The sequence below is a fragment of the Pleurodeles waltl genome, chromosome 12 (assembly GCF_031143425.1).
Source record: "Pleurodeles waltl isolate 20211129_DDA chromosome 12, aPleWal1.hap1.20221129, whole genome shotgun sequence".
Lineage (NCBI taxonomy): Eukaryota > Metazoa > Chordata > Amphibia > Caudata > Salamandridae > Pleurodeles > Pleurodeles waltl.
The window spans coordinates 475,747,715-475,754,172 of record NC_090451.1 but is presented as its reverse complement, the minus strand read 5'-3'; positions in this window follow the sequence as shown (position 1 = coordinate 475,754,172).

The window sequence follows — 6,458 nt, the reverse complement described above, 5'->3', positions numbered from 1 at the left end:
GGAACATCAAAAAGTGAGTACCATGATATATTCTTTGACACCTACAAATGCACTATACACACAATCCTAGTACACAGCAGCAGGCAGCTCCAGACTAGCTTCATTCCAGTCTAGCAACCTCTAGAATGGTGCATTATGGGCAATGAAGTACAGTAGTCCAAATATAGGCAAATGTTTATTATGAGGTAAAAAACAGATGTGAGAGACTGACAGTGTATCCCCCTATGTCCCACAGGTCTCCCACAAAGCCCCCCATCGGCGAACACGTGCAGGGAGAGGGACATGGGACAGACCCACAGGAGGAGGCTGCCACTGACACAGCAGGGCACAGCAGGACACCACCACCAATGGAAATGCCACCGGAGTCCATAGAAGATCCTGCACTGGATATGGAGGCAGCAGTGGTGGCACCAGGGCCATGGCCTACAGAGAGGTACACACAGACAGCAGCAGGCGCAGTGCGCAGACGTCAACGTAGAGTGCAGTCTATGCACAGGGAGGATGTCGCAGATGTTGAGTTAGCAGGACTTGAGGCATCATTAGTACAGGGTCAGTGCCTGCAAAACAGACAGTTGAGGTCAATTAACAGGAACCTAACAAGACTGCAGACCACTATGACACAGTGGCTGGCTAATGTGGACAATCAGTTCCAAACTATGAACACACATCTGGGGAACCTGACACAGTCCATCGACTTATTGGTCAGGGAACTGGTGGCTGAGAGGGCACAGGCACGGTGCAGGGAGCGCAACACTGCAGCCCGGTTAGACAGACTTGCAGCATCCATTGGGCGCCTGGCTATGAACACCACCTGCCTGTCAAAGTGCACTGTCAGCCTGCAGGTCGAACTGGGTCATTTTGCTGGTGATGTGGCACGGGGACTTGGCCGCATCAGCCATGCAGTTGACATAATGGAGACCAGACAGGCCGCAAGGGGCACAGGAGATACCCCCGCAGGACAGTGAGGAGAGCTCTACCATCAGCAGTGTGTCTGCCACTGATGCGCGTGTGCTGCGGAGTAGCAGTGCACAGCAGGGCTCAGGGGACCCACCTGAAGTGAGCCATGGTGGCCGCAGTTGGAGGAGGCTGTGAGCCAGTGACATGTCCTAGTACTGAGGCACATGCAATTAATGTGTCTGATTTGACTGTTTCCAATTCCAGACTGTTGCTTACTGCACATTTATAATGACATTGTAGTTTAGCAATAAAAATTTTTTGTTTGTTTCACTACACAACTGGGCTATGTGTGTCTGACATTAGTGAGTGCGGTCACGGTTGCCATGTACCTGCCTAAGTATTGGGTTGCAATGTGGTTCCGTCTCTGTCTGCCCTCATTTGCGATGCTTCTATCCCCAGGCTGTCGGTGTGGTAGCTCTTGCTCCTAAACTCAGTGTCTGTGTCTTCAGGGGTGAGATGTAGCCCCCGTCTGGTGGCAATGTTGTGTAGTATGGCACCGCCAGCAACTATCTTGCATGCTGTTTCTGGGGCATACTGGAGTGCACCTCCACTTTTGTGGAGGCATTGGAATCTTGCCTTTAACAAGCCAAAGGTCTTCTCGACTACAGTTCTGGTCCGCCGACGTGCAATGTTATAGCGCCTCTCTTCTGACTGCTAGGTGTTAGGTATGGGGTGAGTATCCATGGTCTCAGGGCATATGCACTGTCACCTGTTTGACAAAAAAGGCAAATTTAGCAGGGTATCACAGGGTTACACATTGACCTGTATGTAAGGCTTCAGAGTGTAGTCACCAATACCTAATATATATCCGTCTCCAAACTCCCCACGTTCTAGGCTTGGTGTATCCCACTGTGCCTGAGTATGTATGAGTCATGTGTACTACCTGGATATTTAGCTACAATGGCAGTAATGACATTATGGGCGTCGCATTCCACCTGGATGTTTAGTGAGTGGGTACATTTCCTATTGCGGAACACATATTCCAGATTTGCAGGTGGGCAAATTTGTATATGTGTCCCATCCACACACCCTATTACATGGGGGAAGTTGGCAATTCTGTAGAAGTCCAACTTGGTGCTGTTCATTTCTGCCTCATTCCTGGGAAGGTATATATATCTGGACATGTGTGCGAGTATGGCATCTAGGAAACATCTGAAGAATCGTGAGAGTGCACTTTGGGATACCCCACCTGCCACTGCAATCACCCCCTGATAGCTACCCGAGGCCAAGAGGTGCAGTGAGCATAGCACTTGCACATGTGTGGGGATGGCGCTGCCGCGCATTGTCTGTCATTCAAGCTGAGTTTTCAGCAGTTCAATAATCTCTAAGATAAAAGCACTGCTCAGTCTATATTTGTCATAAATCTCCTCCTCTGTTTGTTGAAATAGTGTCTGCCTGATTCGGTATATCCTCTCCTGTCTCTGCCTCCTCCTCCTCTCCTGGGCAGCCTGAACTCTCCTCCTCCATGCATTCACACACAGTTCAGCCATTTTGAGTCACGCAGATGCCTTCTGGGTCTCCTTTTATACTTTGGTTCTGGTTACCACCTGCTCTGAATCAGTGGTAATCTGGGTGTGCAAAACGGGCTTTTTGCGACTGGCTTTTGCATATGGTTTGCGTCTCGCAATTTGTGACTTCCAGATTGCGGGTCGCAAAATCAGGTCGCAATTTTTGCGAGTCGGTGCTGGGTCGCATCGTTATTTGGTGATCGGAAATGGGATTTTTGCATCCCATTTCGGATTTTGTGGGGTCGCAAATAGCGATTCAGGACATTTGCGACTCGCAAAACTTTGCTACACCTGGCCCTAAGTATCAAGATGTTACTGCAATACTTTTGATTTTGTTAACAGCATTTTATTGGCATATAAGTCTGTCCATTGTAGGAACTAGGAAGTGTACACCCGTTTTCCTCATTACAATAAGATCTTCAAAGGTGAAGGTAGTGGACTTTCCAACATGGAAAAGCTTGCGTTCAGAGGCCACTTTTGTACTTTTGCAGAACAGCATAGGCTCAACAAGAAGATCCTGTCCTGCTGGAAAAGGAGGAAGAAGAAGTGGAGTGGAAATGCAAGAGGACAAGCATTAGGTAGAGCTGAGGAAGAAATTTAAATATTCTTTGTGTAGAAGTTTATCATATTGCCACCTGGAGGGAAAACATTTTTTCCAATCTGGTAACCTGCAACCTCTGCAACACAACCATTTTCCATGGGATTATCAAACAGTTCTAATTTGGTACAAAGAGAATGAAAAAACACATGCAAACAATCCATTCAACCAGATTGTCGAGGGTCAAAAGAAGGCATCAGAAGGAGTTGGAAGAGGCTGCAGCAAGATCATTGGCAGTGACCACTTCTTTGGCTACTTCAGCCCATTCAACTTCTTCTTCATCATCCGGACCTCCACCACCACTCTGTGTATTTGTCCTTGATCAGTACCTGCTCCTGGTACCATAGTGTCATTCAAGCTGTTGAGGCAGAATAGACAAATTAAAGAGCAGTATGGCAACACTGCCAGATACTGTTTCCTATGCTGTGATTGTTGTAGGAGAGAGAGATCTGAGTATCCACCAGAAGATTGTCATGATTCTCCAGGGTCCCACCAACAGCCTTAGGGTTTTTTGCCTTTGTTTTACTCCTGCTTTCTGTTAAGATTTTTTTGCTGGTTTGTCATGTTGACCTTCGAAAATAAAACAAAAACTTCCCCCAAAAATGTTAAAAAAAGAAAAACATTATTTTCAGAACTACTTAACTATCTCAAATGATAAAGACATTGTACCAATATTAACCATATTTTTCAGGTAACAAAAATGCTAAAATATAGAAATAAAAGAAATGTGTAAGCTAAGTTAATCATGACCCTTATGAAGGCTTCATACTATATGGTAAGTTTATAATCAACTACTACAGTGAAATCTGATTGTAGTTAGAGAGGAGTACACCGTCATAGAGTGGAGTGGCGTAGAATGGAGTGTTGTTGAATGGAGTGTTATTGAGTGGTATAGAGTGAAGCAGACTGTTGTAGAAGGGAGTGGCATAGAGTGGAGTAGAGTGGAGTACAGTATTACAGTTTCATGGGGTACAGTGGCGAAGAGTGAAGGGGAGAAAAGTGTTGTACTGTGGAGTCTCATAGAAAGGAGTAGTGTTGTGTCAGACCATATAAGGGAAGCCAGGAAAGATTATAGACAGGAACAAAGTAGAGCCCGTATGACATGGGATGAATCTAGATGGGTTTCCCTCCTGGAGTCTGCTAAAACAAACGACACCTCGAAATTTTGGAAAATGGTGGCTGATGTCAGCGAAGAACTTAACTGTTCGCCTGGTGCTTCAATACTCCCTGTAGAGTGGACAGATCACTTTTCCCGATTATATTCTGGGATTACTGGTGTTACTTCTAGGGAACTGACCCATACCATGACTACTGAGAGTCCCAAAATTGAATTTACCCTGGCAGAAACCAAGGCTGCGATCGCGTCACTGAAATGGGGAAAGGCCCCCGGCCTTGATAAAATACCTGGCGATCTATATAAGACAAACCCAGATATATGGGCCCCATATTTGAACCTCATTTCTAATGCGGTAACTGCAGGAGCACCTGTCCCGAGCTCCTGGATGGGAGCAGAGATAGTTCCCATCTTTAAGAAAGGTAACCCCTCTAACCCTGTTAACTACCGTCCAATCTCCTTACTTGACAACTTCCAAAAACTTTTTGCTAAGCAAATTTTGTCTCGTTTAGAAGAATGGATTTTGGAAACCAATACCATTTCTGATCTGCAAGCAGGGTTTAGGCCTGCAGTTAGTACCATAGATCAGGTGCTAAGATTTTTAACACTAAAATGGAAGACTGTAGAAGTAGGCGGAGGTAACCTTTTCGTAGTTTTTATTGATCTTAGAGCCGCGTTTGATTTGGTCCACAGAAATCAGCTATGGCTGACACTAGCTAATATGGGTGTCCCACATGGCCTCCTGAAACTCATTATCCGACTACACGAGAATACTTATGCTCAAATCAGGAGTGGCAAGAATGGTGACCTAACAGAAGCAGTGGCTATTGAGAGGGGAGTCAGGCAGGGGTGTGTTTTGGCCCCCACCCTTTTTCTTCTATACATAAATAATTGTATTAAGTATTTAGCAAACTGCACTAATGATTCTCCAAAGCTGGCCGGGACCAAAGTACCATGCCTACTTTACGCAGATGACACTATCCTTTTGTCCAAATCATCCATGGGAATTCAGAATCTTGTCATCCAGTTCGGTGTTTTCTGCAGAGATCACGGGTTAGACATAAATCTTAAGAAAACTAAACTCATGATATACAGTGCCCCGAATAAGAAGCTAGGAGCAAATATTAGGATGGATTCAATTCATTTGGAGAGGGTAACGGAATATGACTATTTGGGTATCAGACTATCTGATAAGGGCAGCTGGGATCCAGCTATAAGGAAAGGGGCATTAACAATTAGCCAAAGATGTGGAGTGATAGGACGTAAGGCTAGTACTGCAATAAGTCCCCCTCTGACCCTCATCTCTGAAATCTACAAAGCTCAAATTCGTGCCGCGGCCCTATATGGAGCGGAACTTTGGGGATTTCACAGACAATTGGACACTCTTCAAATTAAAGAAAATAATTTCCTTAGACACATATCCAGACTGGGGAAGGGCACGCCGATGCTCCCCCTAAGACTGGATTTGGGTCTAAATAGTATTAAGGACACAGCATACCTAAGACCACTTCTGTACTGGGTCAGATTATGGAAAACGGAGGAACTTGAACCCTTCAGATTAGCAGTTAAAGAACTTTTGCCACCTTGCTATGGATGGGAAAAAGTACGGTGGCTTAGGGAAATGAGAGTGGCTTAAACTGAACTTAGCCCAGTATTGGGAGAATCCCGAGATGATCCCTGGTAATGCTAAACGCCTGATCAAAGACCGCTATTGGGAAAAGATCCATGAGGAATCTCTCGGCTCAATTGGGTTGGGTCGGTTGACAGCAGAGTTTCTGCTGGTTAAGCATGAACCTCTGCCTGAAAGCTTCCTGGATCTCCCTATCCCAGCCCGTGCTCGTTCCTTATTACTTCAGTTCAGATACGGAACATTGGCAGTCAACAGCTTTACAGCTTGCTGGACAACCAATAGTTCTTTATCTGACAAATGCATAAATTGCCATCTATGCAAGGAAACTTCTGAGCATGTCCTATTCTTCTGTCCTCTGTACAAATGCCCTCGTGGGAAGTGGATTATCCCTCTGTGTAAACACTGCCATCACAAAACCGAAACAGTGAATATAGAATATGTAAATATGACACTTCCATACTGATAGTGAGTTCTGTTTCCAAATATTTGGCAGCAGCATGGAAAATCCGCAGTAGGATTACTACAGATCTTAACCCATCGGTCGAAGAACGGTCTAGAAGTTAGCAAACTAGTACCCTGTTATATTAATCTGGGATTTTAAATAAAATGATTAGTATGACCCTCCGACGATAAAAGACTGTAGCCCCGCGC